We start from the raw sequence: 17041 nt of genomic DNA on the forward strand, positions 1-17041 counted from the left end.
ACTGCATCATTTTACCTGCATATACCTTCCTCAGATAGATAAAGACAATGTTGGAAAATTGGAAAGATTTCCCTTTCAGAGATAGCTGGCCTATAGGAAATATAAAAGAACTTCATAGTGCAATGTAAAGTAATAATAACTAAAAGGTAATATCGTATGTTCAGTCTTTTTTTCGTTATCAGTGTTTGTGGTTAAACTAGAAGATACTTTCCTTCTCTTCACATTTATTCCAACTGAAAGTAGAGACAGGAAACTCTGGCTGACAGAGAGGACGACATGTAACCAAAGAGCCGGGCCAAACTAAACATGTCACATTTACACAGTGTGAGCTGCCAGGTCACTCCGCGCTGACCTTTAGATTTCTCTGCACCCTCTGGCCAACATTAAAAATGTCCAAGTGTGAAGGAGGTGTCTAAAATGTCACTTCTTCTGACGTCACACTTTTTTCTTTTTTCAAGAATGAACTGATTTATTTAAAAACAAGAACTCAGTTGATCTTCTTCTTTCTCATTTATTAAAGTTAACCAATGAAAGCCTGCAGACAATCTGCCTCTTTGGAACACAGTTCATTCTGTGTATGTTCAGTATGAACTCTCCCCATCCACGGTAATGTCAGAGATGCTGTAAGATAACTTTGTCTGTCAAAGAGTAAAATAATTCTGTCAAGACTCAACAATAAATAAATAATTTACATTTAAATTATTCAGAAAAAAAAGGGAGACAAGGTTTTATTTCAACACATCTGTCAAACAGAAAACACACACAGAAACTGTTCGCCTGATGACGGCAGGCACCGAAATGTTGCAGGCCAAGAAATGTATTTTTTTGCAAATTACACAGTGTTTACCTGCATACACTGAGCAGTACTAATACTTAGCCCTTACTGTAGATGACCACATTACATTTAAAGCAGGAATAAAAGAGCATTGAGCATTGAGAGGAGTCCTTAACCAGGTTACACTATGAGAGACTTTGGTTATAAAACTGTCCTATTTCAGATAACAGTGCAGGGGTCTGGGGACACATCAACTGTGACACAGTTCAGAACAGAGCAATGAGCTGTTGTCTGTGTGCGTTAATAAACAAGAACCTATTGAGATCTGGGGAATTTGGAGGCCAAGTCAACACTTTGAAGTCGTTGTTCCTCAAACCATTCCTGAACCATGTCTGCAGTGTGGCAGGGCGCATTATCCTGCTGAGAGAGGCCACTGCCATTAGGGAATACTGTTTCCATGAAGGGGTGTACTTGGCCTGCAACAATGTTTAAGTAGGTGGTACATGTCAAAGTAACATCCCCATGAATGACAGGGCCAAAGGTTTCCCAGCAGAACATTATCCAAAGCTTCACACTGCCTCCGCTGGCTCGCCTTCTTTCCATAGTGCATGCTGGTGCCATGTCTTCCCCAGGTAAGAGACGCACACGCAGCTGGTCATCCACATGATGTAAAAGGAAACGTGATTCATCAGACCAGGCCTCCTTCTTCCATCGCTCCCTGGTCCAGTTCTGATGCTCACGTGCCCATCCTTTCAGCGGAGGACAGGGGTCAGCATGGGCACCCTGACCGGTCTGCAGCTACGCAGCCCCATACACAACAAACTGTGATGCTCTGTGTGTTCTGACACCTTTCTATCAGAACCAGCTTTAACTTTTTCAGCCATTTGAGCTTCAGTAGCTCTTCTGTTGGATCGGACCACACAGCCAGCTTTCGTTCCCCACGCGCTCATGATCCTGTCGTTGGTTCACTGGTTTTCCTTCCTTGGACCACTTTTGGTCGCTGCTGACCCCTGCAGACTGAGAACACCCCACAAGAGCAGCAGGTTTGGAGATGCTCTGACCCAGTCGTCTAGCCATCCTTTGACCCTTGTCAAAGTCGCTCACATCCTCACACTTGCCCATTTTTCCTGCTTCCAACACGTCAACTTCGAGGCCAAAATGTTCACTTGCTGCCTCACATATCCCACCCACTGACTTTCCTGTCTCTGTAGGTGCTCTGTGTTCCGTAGAAGCCCTGTTGTGTATCTTTGTGGTCGTTTTGTCTTTGTAGTTGTTTTCATGTCAGTTTGTGTCGATTTAAAATCGTTCTGCATCTCTTTCTGTTTATTGACTTTCTAAGTAGTATTGTCATACAGAGATTTTAGTCAGAGGACCCTGGTCTTTTATCAAGTTGGCACAGGTCAGGAATCTATTCAGTACCCTAAAATCAACCCCCTATCACGCTCTGAGGCTAGTATGGGTGACATGAGGGCAGATGCTTGTGTATAAGTAACTTTATGGAGCCCAAAATGTAACACAAAAATGACATTAAGTTATGAAACTGTATGAGGAGTTCAGTTTTAATATTTTCTTTTGTGCCCACATTTGAATTGAGAATTGTTCGCTGTCCATGGTACTGAATTTCTCTAAATGAAGAATCAAGATACACTATATTACAATTGTCATTTTAGAAATAATGCTTTAATGCTAAATGCCATATAGATGTACTAGATCGTTCCCTCTTTAGGCCAAGGCCAGTAGATTCAGTAGTTGACCACATGGCACCAGCTCTGCACAGCCCACACATCAGTGCGCCTTGTCCCTGGTTCATCGGTTTTTCTTCAGCAGGTAATCTGATCTTAAAGGAAGTATTGGTTATATTTATTTTGCATCACTGTCATGCCTTCCCAACACTAAGATTAATTGTATCCCTTCATATGGGGAACCAGAACTCATGGAAAAGTTGACTTGCATATCACACACAACACATGTAGGTTCAGTTAGCTTTGCAAAGACACAGCTGGTAGAAATGTCCTTCAGAGAGACAATTTTTTAACTTAAACTTAAAAAAAAGTTATTCTACTGTAAATACAGACCGTCTTCATCAGGATGAAATGCTTATTTAAATGTGTTCAGGGTTCTTCTCAGACTGAAGAGGTCAGCTGGAGAGCATCCTCCCTGGAGGTGAAGCTAATACAGGCATGTGTAATCACTGTCCTGCTTTAAACACGCTTCAGCTGGGAGGCCAGCAGAGGGGTTCTGAATGATTGTCTCTTTATCCCCTCTGCCTCCTGCCCACCACACACAGACTGAGCTCCAAAGGTTATGACACACATGTGAGCTAAGATCGGATCAGCTGCTGCCTGAATGACCGCCCCTCACTCCCCCTGAGGTGAAGAGTTTTCCGGTCCACCCACGCGGGCAGAGGCAGAGGTAAGGCCTATAGGCAGGGTGTCGAGCTCCATCTATCAGACGCAGCTCTCTGGCACATGGTCCTCCATGCTGACTCGGAGCCCCCTGATCCTCCTCTCCTTTCAGTATTTCAGAGCAACCTATTTTTCTCTCCGTGAAGCTGATTAGAAAGTCTAATAGCTCTAAGTGCTGCTGCGAAGCGTTAAACGTGCACTGACAAGATTATTGTCACTTGATTTCTTCAAAGTACCAAAACAGAGATGGAATAATAACGTGGTGCACGTGCTGTGTCAATACAGACTCCATTATTCCACTCTGGTTTAAAACATGTGAATCCCTGCTCACGGTTTAAATCAAAATTTCTCCAAACGCCTGTCGAGCCAAATGTCTTTTGTGAAGAAACTCCTCAGTTGGTTTTAGCTGTTACATAAAATGTGATACTTTCCCTCTTACTGTAATGGAAGGTTAACGCAGAGCAGACAGGATCATGACAGATATTTTGGGCATTCATCTCAGCTTTGGAGACTCCAAATCAGCTGCGAGTCCATGGCGTGCGTCATTGCGCAACGGCGCGTCCAGCCCACAGTGGTTAATGGGAATCCGCTGACGGAGCACAACCAGTTGTTTGTGCGGGCATATGTGCGCGCGGATCAGCAGGTGCTGGTTTAACTGGGTGGAAGTCACGCTTACAACAACGCACCGATCTGACGGACAACGCTGTACGTTACGGACTCTTATTTCCAGGATGCGCTGACATATGTGACATGCACGCGACGATCTGCAGTTACAGGTAAAGTTCTGGTAATTACCTCATGATCCTGACTAATTTTTGTATGAAATGATGCTCGTGTATGCTGCGCTTCACATTTTGGAGATGTTTGTTGTCTTTTCGTCGCGCCTTTTTCTCACAAGCGCGCCTTTGAACAGCGCGTGCGGTCAGCAGGGAGGATGAAAAAGTCCAAAGACGATTTGAACTTTGAGGTGCGCCGAGATCCCTTTTATTAAACTGAAATGATCCAAACATCTGTCAGAATGCTCATGCGTAGTCAACATTTTCACTCGGTGTTACTGAACAGCCAAATATATGCTGGTGTGTCGCGCGCCCCAGTGCGTGCGTGTGTGCGTCTCCCTCCTAAATTCTGCTGCTCTCAATTAAATGTGCCTGTGCGGGCTGCGGGTGTACCAGTGCGTAAAAAATGCTCTTTGTGCATGTGAAGGAGGGTTAGAGGGTTAACAAGTTTCTGCTTCACTTCATCATTGATTGATTTTTATTCACTTGCAGCGTCTTTCTTTTTTGAGAATGTGCGCAGACTATCAAAGGAAAAACAATCAAGTATTCCAAGCTCATAAAGGACACCTTTAATTGGACACAGGGGTGATTCTAAGCGTGGCAGTTATCAAAGTGACACGGAGGTGAAGGTCAGGAATGGATTTAATAGAGAGCCTCAGGGTGGTGTGGTGGGAGGTGGGTGTTTCTGGGAGACATAAACGGAGAATTGATCAGCATTAAGCACTATAGCCTGTGGACATTTACATGCAGTGTAACCTTCTGTATTAGATGGAATGTATTAGAGATGTCCTGATACATTTCTTTACATGTCCTCCTTCCTAATACCTGAATTTGCGAATTGGCCGAAACCAGAGTGTTACTCTAAAACTTTGCTGTTTAACCTGTTGGGATGTGACATGATTGCTGAAACAATTCTGTAAAAAAAATGCATTTTTTGGAGGCGTCTCTCTCGTGTCTGAGAGACACTGGTTTTACTTTATTCAGTGGTATTTCAGTTTTCACTGCAGGGTCTTTTTGTTTCGAAGAGGAGACGTCGCTGAAAGAATCCTTAAAAACCAGCCCAGCACCTGAAACATGCTAAGCTAACGTTGGCTGCCCATCTGAATATGATGAGTTAGCTGAAGTGTTGTAGAAACACTGATTGTGTTTCAGTGTGCAGCTCTGACTAACGTTACATTCTCCGTTTGCACTGCACTGGTGCCTTGCTATCATAATGTGATGAATGACCTGAAATCAGTTCTACCTCCCCTCTTACGCGGTGGTTGACATAACACATCCGTAGTGGCAGCACAGAGCCACCTTCTGTGTAGGCTGGCAGTGTTGAAGAAGATTTCTGCAGAACTGATATCTATTGAAAGAAGTTGATTTTTTCGGGGCTATTAAATCACGATAGAAAGATAGAGACACAGACTTGTGTACTCACTGATAACCGATCCCCTATTTAAGGCTGCACCGGAAGCATTTCAGATACAGCCTTATAACTGGTGTTGATATCAGAACAACTGTAGTTCTTATCAGTGCTGATGTCTTCTTGGCCGTTCCTCCTCCAGCAGCTCTGCAACAGATAAGCTGTCAAGTCAACAGACAAACGCTCCCGGCCACGCAGCGATTCTTCTGTGATAAAAACTAATTAAAATGCCGCTAAAGCTCTGCGAAGCATCAGAATGAGTCCTCCTCTCATTTCCTCAAACTATATTTGCCACATGATACCGCCTGCAATCAGCGGAATACGCACAGATTGTGAGGTAATTGGTGCAGATTTTGGTTCTCTCTAAACTGCCAGCTGCCTTTCAGACTGAGCCCTCACAGCTCAGGCGGACCGGCCGTCACACAGAGGCACAGGAAGGGCAGAGGCATTTACATAAGTGTGGAGATAATGGAAAGGCTCTCCGTTATCATCAGAACTCCAGAGCTGGGGGTGTGTTTTCTTCCCCGCTCAGATTGAGCTATCAGAGTGGCTGCACCTCATTGGACATGTGGCAGCGTGCTCTTTTTTTTTTAGTTGTCTCTCTTTGTATTGATTTTGTGTTTGCTTCTTTTACCTGCTTATCGACTGCTTTCTGTGGCCTGGAAAACTCAATGGGAGCCGTGCTGTGTGTCACTGGAATGGGTGGCCGGTGATTCAGCTCAGTCAGTTTACTCACATCTCTTAGGGCAGGTGCAGACCATGTGACCTGACCTGGTTGCACTTCTATTTATATGACTGTCTAATATTGTGGTCCTGAAGTTAAAGCAACGTTTTACCCTGAAGAACAGGGGTGTGCACATTCACCTTGCGATACTCACTCCTTCCATAAGTTATCTGTTCTTTCATTGATATTGCCACACCTCCATTCATAATGTGACGTCTTCAACACCTTATTCCCTAAAGAAACCACACTTAAAACTGTTCCGTAACATTACATCAATGGTTTCTTCAGAAAAGGACAATTAAAAATGCTGCAAGGAAACGGCTTCCAAAGAGACTTCCAGTGTGTGTAAGAGAGCAAACTGACTCCAAGTTAAAGCAGTGGAGCTGTTTGTTACATTCAGCCTGATTTCCTGGGCTGGAATGGGAAAATAAGATCATGTCCTTGTGGATGATGCACATAAGATGATATACTCAGTGCTAAGACACTCAGTGCTTTCTCACCTAACCACCTGAGTGCACAGAGCCACTGATATGCATGACACACACACACCCGGCTAAGCACCACCAAACACAGGTCGGTTCAGTTAAAAACACAAATATTTCAAACCGGCTGAAGCTCGTCTAATGAGGAACTAAAATAGCAGGAAGCACCTGGTGATGAGAATCTGATGGCTTTATTTTGTTAATGCTTGTAAATGTTTCCCTCATGATATTATAAAAAGAAGTAAGAGCCTTACATATTTACCACCAGCCAAGAGGGCACTTACTGAGTCAGTGGTGGCAGTGGCTCAACCCCCTTTTGGAGTCTCTCTGTGTACGTGCCAGGTTTGCAGTGCAGGTGCATCGTGGCAGCTGTTATGTCACTCTCTGGTTCTTGTCTCGTGGGATCTGGCCTTGACTCCGTGGCACACTGTCATGTGTCATCGGTAATATAATCTGATGCTATAAGTCCTTCTGGTATTGTCCATTCTCAAGCTGTCACAGTGTCCAGATGTGTCTTCAGATCAGCGCTTCTCCCTCAGGCTTTTCTTTTCAAGGATTACATGTGATTACATGTGAAATATGAGCAGAGCCCAGAGATTCAGCTGCGCACTGTATGCTTCAGTTGTACGAGTCCAGTATATGTTCATTCATCAGTACTTCTTGAAGGAATAGTATGACATCTTTGTTCATTTGCTTCATATGCTTTGCAGGAGGTTGGATGGTTAATGTGCTGAATTGTCTATCACTCATTTTTAGGGCAGTGTAAAAATGTCAAAGTAAAGGAAATAAAAAGCAGTAAAAACAGCCATTAAAGCATGTTTACACCATAAGTCAGTGTACCTCCGGCGCTCTGACGTGGACACAGCAGTCAGGAGGGACTGTGAGTGGAGCTGCTGCACACATTAATGCTTGTTTTTAGATTTCGGCTCGTTTTCAGGTTAGAAAGCTTCAGTGTTTGTCGTTCATCAGGCTAATAACCAGAATCCAACTTTCCTCAGAGGTCTCCTTCAAAGCCAAAAGAAACAAGAAATAAACCAGTACAAACAGTGAATAAGGACTCGGCAATAAAACATCTCTATAGAGCATTGCGATACAACTTATGTCCACAACAATTATACATTTTTAATGATTATGGATTGATCTCGTACAGGCTGGAGTGCACGCCCACGTCACACTGCAAAGGTTTGTTTGAGCTGCCAGAGAAGAAGGTGGATTTATCATGGAATAAACAGTGAAACTGATGGGCACGAAAGTGAAAGTGAACTCCTGTTGTCCTCAAAAGATAGGGAGACTGTAACATAACTTTAGTTATATGGCCGTCATGTCAGCTGAGTTTGAAGCCCTCTCACCTGACCTCCTGTGAGCGTCAGAGAGAGACTGATTTTTAATATGAAATCGCTTTATTCAACATTTTTACCTTTACTTAATCAAAAGGATACAGACTTTAAAATTAGTGATAGGTAACTTAAGTGCATGTTGATGTATTCTTAAGTTTTACCGATGAACATTCTGGTTTCTTCAGCTGTCTGTCATCAGGTGATGCTATTAATTAATATAATTAACATAATTACAGTTATCTTGAATAGTAAAATGAGCTATTTATAACAGAACCGTTTTTAGTACCAGGCTGTAAACATGTTTATTTCTGCTGTAAAAATGGGAATTTGCCCATCTGCTGTAATGTTATATTATGGTTTCTGGCTATACAGCATTAACAAATTATGTAATATATAATTTTATCAATATAGAAAAATGATCCTGGTATTTTGTGTCTTTTTGCCGTAAGGCTTCTAAGTCTAGGTGCTTACATAACAGACTTTATGCTATTTCATCTGTGATTCCTTTCCACCCAGGGTTCCTCAGAGGGAACATAGGCTTACTATGGGGAAAACCATTCAGCTCATGTTCTGCTGCTGTGTCCAGGCTACCTCCAACTTGTGCACCTCAGTGCCAAACCACTTCCACATGATTAAGGAGACCGCCAAACTCCTTTCTCTTATTAGAGCCTGCTGCCATGATCACACTGTACCTGCATCTGAAGAGAACTCTCATGTTACTCTGAACTTCAGGAGCTTGGGGAAGCGGTGGAGGCCTCACACAGTTAGTTTAATCGGAAATATCTCCCACATCACAGCTGTATTATTGCATTAATAAGTGAGCGTTTCAGGTGTTTGTATGCAGATTCTGCTACCTTTGGTTTACGCTAGGCTAGACCTTTTTCTAGTCTTTGTGCTAAGCTAACCAGAGCCTGATATTATCAGGCCAATACAGGCTGTATCAGTGTATATGTCATCCAGGTCATGGTAATTCTAACCTTAATCTGTTAATATATTTCCGCCATTATGACAACTTGTTTTTCTGAACACGTAAAACAGAAAAAATGCTTGGGGTGATTAAGAAATGGTGTCATCACATAGTTTGTCCAGCAGAGAGCACTCTGACCCTCTCAGCACTGTCTGCAGCACATGTAGCCGAGCATCGCGGCTATGTGTTTTAAAGAGCCGCCTTCTGAGAACCTTTGCAGGTTGATGTTGTTGCAGAATCGATGCACAGTCCACATAGAAAAGTTGTATGTTCATTCAAGCTCAAGAATTCACTGTACCTGCCGGCCGTACAATAAACAGTGATTTTTTCTCCTCCAAAATCAATGTCAGCGTTGGTCGGGAAAGTTCAATAGTGGTCAGGCTCTTGTAGCTTTGTACTTAAATATTCAACTATTCTGTGTTAAACAAAGTCCCCCTCCTCCTCCTCCTCCTCCTCCTCCTCCTCCACCTCACCACAATCATCTTCGCTGTAGTTTCAGACCTGCAGATCTCCTCCCCCAGCAGTATATATAAATATATATATAAAGCTGCCAACTCATCCCAATAATAACGCAGGGCGTCGCACTCTGGAGACCATCTGGGATGATGAAAAGCACCCGTCACTCAGAGCCTGAATGGAGGCCTCTGAACCTGCAGATGAAACAGGAGGAGAGACCCTCGCCTGGATGAGGTCCACAGAGTCTGCACTGTTTCTGTGAGACGCTGCCTCAGTGGGCTTTAAAGAGAGAAAGAGACAGAGCAGGAAAGAAAGTGGGACTGAGAGGGTCGGTGTCGAAAAGAAAGCTGAGGAGTCCAGTCACTTTTACAGAATAAGAAACGGTGGTTAGACCGCGGCTACAAACTTAGAGACCCTACATTGACCAGATCACTAAAATCCTTTGATAACAGATGAAACTATTACAGATTCTGTAAGAGGATATTTTTCCTCCAATGAACTTGTAGAAGCTCTAAAGATATCTAAAAGAAAAGGAAGTGGACTGAAGTTTGAGTGAGAGGAAGACTGCTTTTATATGGTGTGTGTAGAAAGACTCCTGCATATCATATTTCTACTCATATTTTCTACTTAAATTATGGATGCATTGGGACAGAGGGACACTATTTCAAGTTTCAAGTTTTAACTTTCATAGTTTGCATTTGACTGGATAGGTGATGCAGGTGCAGCGTATCATAGTCTGGTGAAAACCTGGAAGATAAACTCTACTTGGTGGAGCGAGAGCCGTTCAGACAGAGACGCTCTGATGTTGTTAGGGATGTAAATTAAATCACTGATGCTGGTAAACCTGATCAATTATGGCCAGGAAGTAACTCAAAAACCAGGAAGCCTCTGCAACTCAAGTAGCTTAAAAGGATTACTTGTGAAGCAGCATGATCAAGGTGTCCCACCTGCAAGAAAACCACCAAAGACAGTAACCCCCTGAAGTAGAACATTTGACGCATCAGTCGAGAAGCCGACTGGCTAATTCACTCTCATACGGTGAGACAGAGATGCTAAAGCTAGTAAGAGAGAAGGGGGGGTCTGGCTTTGTTTGTGAACCAGAGATGGTGTAATCCTGCTCATGTAGCTGTCAAGGAGAGGATGTGTTGTCCAGATATTGAATTGTTGGTAGTTGGTGTGCGACCATACTGTACAAAGAGAATTCAGTCATAACAATACTGGTGTTCATCCCTGCCAAGGCAGCTGCTGAAGTTCCATGTGAAGTTCTCCATGTAATAGTTGCCAGGATACAGACCAAACATCCTGAGGCACTTTCAATAATATCAGGAGACTTCAATCATGTGAAGAAGGTCAAGGTCATTCTAAACTACACGGATCATCCACTTCATAACACCTAATGGACCAAAGAAACAGCGGCGGTGGACGGCTCCTCTCTCTTCACTGCAGGACGAATAGATGTAGAGGATCGCCATCAGACGTTTTAATTCTTCAGTAAATCGTAGATGAGATGCCAGAAAAGTGAATTTCCCTTTGGGGATCAATAAAGTTATTGCAATGGGTTTTTTGTCTGTTTCACTGCACAGAGAATAATGCAGGAGCAACAGGCTGTAAACTTTGCAATTAGAGTCCTGGTAATTACAAATTGTAAAATTTCTGAGTGAAACTGTTTCATGTTTAAAAAAGTGTCGCTCTGATGTTCAGAGTGGCGATGCTGCCATGTCGAGCTGCCTCTATCTTGCTGACGGCCAGCTGCTCAGGTAAACTAGAATGTGCATCTTGCAGGTAAAACATGAGACACGTGTTGGCTATAAAGTTTGGTTTGGTGCTGAAAAATAGAACACATAGTCAAAGCTTCATACTTATACTTCCTTTATAGGCTGGTTCAGCAAGGTTAAGCCTGTCAAAGGGAAAGATGCACGTAACAGGCAATAGCACTTACTTTGTTATATAATAAAAAAAACAGTAAGATAAACAGATTTAAATTTAGGGCAACGACAATTGGTCATTGGAGTTTGTTCAGAGTCTGTGTGTTTTGAAGACTATAAAGGTCAAAGCCCATGTACCCAGGGGGAGAGTGAGATAAAGGGGCGTTGCTACACGCTGTCCTCCTACAAGCCGTGTGATTGAATATCTCATCTGGCCTTTGAACGCCTCTGGACCCCCCGGAGGAGCTGGAAAACATTACTGGGGAGAGCGACATCTGGGCTAACTTGCACAGCCACCACGACCCAGCTCCTTATCCCGCACTTATCAGAGGATAGGCAGGACAAGTGGATGGAGGGCATCGGTGCTCAGTGTTGGCTGAAGTTGAGGTTTCAAAATCAGTATTGGAGCAGAAAACAGGCTGTGCATGTCAAGAGATTTGAGAGACCCGGCCTGAAGGTGATACAAAAGATACTTCAGTAGCCTCAAGAGTTTCTGGTACCAGTAAATATCTTATTGATTGATGATCGGTTTGAGTGGCTTTGCTGCCCGCTGGTGATATTTCAGGCATCTCTCAAACATCATCTATGAATGAACAGCCTTTTGTTGGATATTTCAAGGCTTTGAAACAGAATGATGACAGAAATCCGTGCCACCATTCAGTAAGTCTCGGCAATGACATCAAGAAAGGACAGTATCTAAGGGGACAGGGTGAATTTGGGTACCCACTACCAGCTTTGAGGCCACAAAGGTCGACATGCCGTTGATGTGACTCATCCAGCATGCCTGAAATAAGTGCGTCAAAGAGCAACAAAGGAAAGAAAATCCAGAGACGAAGGAGAAGTGACTCAGTTCTGCCTGACATGTCTTTTTATATTGGCTGCTGCCCTTTTCAAGCTGGTTTAAAATCAAGTGTCCAGCAGTGAGAGCCAGGCTGACAGACAGGCCTCACTTTGGAGGGCTGTTACCCACCATCCCATGTTGAAGTGCTCTTCAGGATGGTCACTGAGCTCGGGCTGATGCCAGGAGAGATCTGAAGGGTTGAGATATCTGTTTCTTACCTGAGGCGCTGCTTTGAAGATCAGGGTAAAAACAGTGGTAGTCAGCAGCGAGCTCTCTATGCAAACTGTTTGCATCTCGATGTGTTTACAGTCGGTTTTAGTGTCAGGATAATTTGCTACAAAAAACAGACCTGATATGAAAAGATGTAAAACATATTCACAGTTTTTTAGCAGAAGCTGTGGCTGCTACTGAACCGATGTTGTGTATCTGAGGATAAATCAAACTGTGTCCTGAGTTTATAACTACAGTCAGCTGAATCAATACACTTTTGTTTTAAGCTTTATGAATGCACACAGAGCAATTCAGGAGCAACAGCACGGCAGTCTGTTAACTTTACAAACAGTAAGTCTCAAAATGACCACAAACCCCGACACCAGTGGTGATGGACGCAGTGGAAGAGTGATATAAACATTGCTCCAGTAAGTTGGCTGCACCACTGCTCTCTACTGTAGTCATGACTGAGTGAAGTCAGCTAAACTGCTTTTGAACCACCCCCGAGTTATGTTAATGTTTTCTCAGTCAGCCATGAGAGAACAGAATGTAAACACTTCCACAACCTCAACCAACTTCAGCATGGTTAGAGGACGGACGAGATACGTGTCCCAGCTACGTTAAACCACATTTTAATTAATACAGATAGCAGCATCATCATATGTCCAGGAGCTTATCAACATTTGGGTAATGCCCAAGCAGCAACCTCTGGTGTTGAAAATGCCAGTGAAGCCAATGTGGAAGTGCAAACAACTGCAGTTCCTCAAGTGTCCACTTGAGGCTCCAGAAACCATAATATAACATTACGGCAGATGGGCAAATTCCTATTTTTACAGCAGAAATAAACATGTTTACAGCCTGGTACAAAACGATTTTGCTATAAATAGCTCATTTTACTATTCAAGATAACTGTAATTATGTTTATTATATTAATTAAATTATAGGGGTGGCAGACACAGACACACAGTCACTGCGTGGGTTCCCTCCGGGTACTCCGGCTTCCTCCCACAGTCCAAAGACATGCTCGTTAGGTTCATTGGTGACTCTAAATTGCCCATAGGTGTAAATGTGAGCGTGAAAGGTCGTCTGTCTCTATGTGTCAGCCCTGTGATTGACTGGGCATCAGTCCAGGTGTAACCCTGCCTCTCGCCCAATGACAGCTGGGATAGGCTCCAGCCCCCCTGCAACCCTGAGCAGGATAAGCAGTACAGATGATGGATGGATTGTATGATTAAAGATATCCTACATGCATTCTTCTGGAGTACGGGTATTGAATTTTGTCAGCTGGTCTGTTGCATGGATTCTGTGAAGTTTTCCTTTTCTTGCACAGGAGTAAGAACTAATGTGGATCAATATGCGGTGGGTGATTGGTTACAATCTATGCATGGGGCATGCAAACCTTTTTGCAGAATGTTCTCCAATCCATAATTCACTGTTAAATGTTATAATAGAACAAAAGTCAATTTTACTCTATAAATAGTAGAAACAAAGGAAGACATATTTTTGCAGTGGTCTATGTTTTCCCGGAGCTGTATATAAAATGCATTCAAGCATTTCATTGCAATGATATAATTTAAATCAAATAGGGTTCAAAAGGGCATCCCTGATCCCCTCATTGTCGGTCTGACTGAATGGCTTATTCAGACCTTTTAATGCGATTCAATTCTGCATGTTCAGATTATCATACATAATGTTGAGAGGAGCTTGACATGAAGTCCTGGGAAAGACGAACAGAATACGTAATACGTGCAGTTAAAGTATTTAACATACAAATAGCAGCGTGTGAGTTTTATAATTCATTTTCTATCAAAGTATTTTAACATTTTTTTATGTATTGAAACTACATCCTCGATAATTCCCTCACTCTGCTGCGTTTGATTTCCAGTTCAAACTGTCTCCAGTGCATCAGTACAAAAGTTACACTTGTTTCACTTTCTTCATGTAGCTTCAATTACTTTCAAGTGGTGTACCATGGGCTTCCAAGTAGGGCCCGACCGATACAGAATTTTTGAGACTGATATGATTTAAGATGAGAACATTTCGGGAGTCGATTTAGTGCATTTTGTAAGTTGCAATGAAAATAAGGTTTTTAGGTGAAACGTGCACGGTTGCTTTTAAGAACAAAATAATATTACAGAATCATTTTTTACATTCTAAAAAAATGTATTGTAAACTATGGAGCCAGAGCGCTTTCTGCTTATTTACTTCTCTCTTGTACATCACATAAAATCCTGAATATCATTAATGTAATTCAGTCAGACAACTCACGTTTGAACACAGCTTGTGTTGGCGTCTAACCTCATCACTCCTCGAAGATTTGTTTTAGATGCAGAAATCTGAGGAGTGATGTGATCATATGTTAAACCCTCCCAGCCGGAACCTGCAGGTGGAAGCTTGGGTGATGGTGGGGCTGAGTATGAGTGCAGTACAGGTGCAGGGCAATGACAGAGCAGAAAGAGAGAGACCGGAGATCTTGCAGCTTAAATAGACGCGACATTGGGAGGAAGTGTTTGTCATGTGACTGTTGAGAATGACGCATGCAGCTTGAGTTGCCTGCCTGAGCTCGCAGCGTCGCTCCATGTTGGTACTTAACTAATGTAAGTCCTTATTCTTACCCTGTCTTTTCTTCTAAACCAAACCAAGTAGTTTTTGTTCACTAACCTGACCAAACTGTTTCTGAACGTTAACCTAGAAAGGTTTTCTTCTCGTGTGCTTCCATTAGCATTGTTTCTGTGGTGCCACCACCAGGTAATGTGATTTTAAAGTACTAATCTAGAAGATCTCAGTTTCGTTCTCTTTGGCGGCACCTTTGGCGATAAACGGTAATTGCGTGAGCACACTTGATATCCTGACAGTGTTGCATGCGAGACGTCCACGGTTGGCTCCGGTTGTAACTCTTGATTTTCATGGCTGACGGTGGCTTTCTTTTTCAGACTGTTTGCCTTCACCTGAGCGTCGAATTTGTTTCTTTTTCTTTGGATTTTCACTTATTGTTGAAGTTGTATCTGTAGTCACCGATCTTTTCTTTGTTTGTTCAGCCATAGTAGATTACTGTTTACTCGCAACACTTGCAGAGACCGGAAAAGCAACCGCTTAGCTCCGCCTACCCTCTCTGGCAGACCAACCACTGCTGGCTGATGGAAAACGCCGCTTGTGTTTTTTTCGCCACAGGCAGTCCATAATACTTCAAATGCAAAGGCTTTCATCAGTGGGCCATAGGCTCAATCATCATTGTGTTGCCTCATTCGGCGATAGACAGTGACTGAACAGACATTTATTTACATGAACATCTTGTGAGATGAAGATCACATATAATGAGATCTGCATAATCTGTCCTATAAAAAAAACTATATATTGCTAATATTGGTCTCTTTCTCAGACAACATAATGAAAAATAAAGTCAGTGGACTGGTGGAAAAGTTGCCAGGCTGCTTGTTATGTTTTTCCTTTTATTGACTTCTGATTTTGTGCTTTGTTTGCACAAAAAGCCTGAAAGGATTCTCGACTAGGACATTTGTTGCAGGTCCACCTCTGCCCTGTCATGTCCTGTCACATTGACTGTTTCCCCCAATAAGAGATCAATAAAGTTTATCTTTATCTGTTTTCTGTATTTTCTTGTATACACCTTTAACAAAAAACAACATACAGAAAATACTTGGAAATGAGAATGTAAATGTCACTCGTCATTGTAATAATCAAGATTGTTCTAAGAATATGTAGAACAGATGGAAGTCATGTGCTCCATTTAGACTCTTTGCATTATTAACATCAGCTGAACACGAGTCATAATGCATGGCCGTGGAATGAGCTCATCAGCAGTGAGTGAAACATTGATGCACGTCTGTCAGGAGCACTCATGTCACTTATCGCAGTCCATTTGACTGTCGCAAAGTTGACAGCAAAGACATTTAGCAGAAAGTGGGCCATGCTGTATCATCCCAGTGCTTTCTGCTCTTACCATCAGATTGCTCCATCTGCACATAAGTGCTAATTGCAGCTGAGCGCAGAGTGTGTTTGTTCGACTATAAGTTTAGTAGCTTTTGCAGAAGAATTAATGTCAGGAAATGTAAAAAGCAGCTTACGCTCCCATTAGTTCACAAAGACATTAAAGCTTGTTGTAAATTCCATTTTCAGTTGTTCTGTTAAAGGAGAGTTACAGTATTTTTAATCCTGCGACTGACTTTTACATATTTTAGGGACTAAATGTATGAAACATGCTGAAATTGCTCAAGTAGATTGTTCCAGCTGGCAGCCATGAAGCAGGTTGTAAAGGCTGCAATGTAATCCTAGGGGGCAAAACTAAAAGTACTAACAGGCACAGATTGTTATTCTGAGTGTCCATCCCTTTAAAGACGACCTTTTTGTTAAAGACAAGGTGTTTTTTTAACCAGAAACAGCCGCCACATTGCTCTTCTCAAAACCACCAGACAAAGACAGCAATTTTATCTTGCTCAACATAAGAAGTGCAGGTCTACAGTTGCCTCAATCCCTCAGTTTGCTTGTGTTATATGTGATACAGAAATATCGTGTTGGATCCACACTAACCGTTTAAATCACAAAATAACAAATAAACTCACAGACCAACGCAGCAGTAGACCTGCAGCTCCTGTTCTGCAAGATAAAATTACTGTTGTCTTTCTATGTTTTCTTCAATTGGAATCTGGTGAAAGAGATGTAACGGCTGTTTCTTATTGTTACTGTCTCTGCAGGGATCCTTACTGTGATGTTTTCACAC

Source organism: Semicossyphus pulcher, unplaced genomic scaffold (genome assembly GCF_022749685.1).
Source record: "Semicossyphus pulcher isolate SPU_LCO1_2020_fin unplaced genomic scaffold, fSemPul1.0.p SCAF_12, whole genome shotgun sequence".
NCBI classification, from domain to species: Eukaryota; Metazoa; Chordata; class Actinopteri; order Labriformes; family Labridae; genus Semicossyphus; species Semicossyphus pulcher.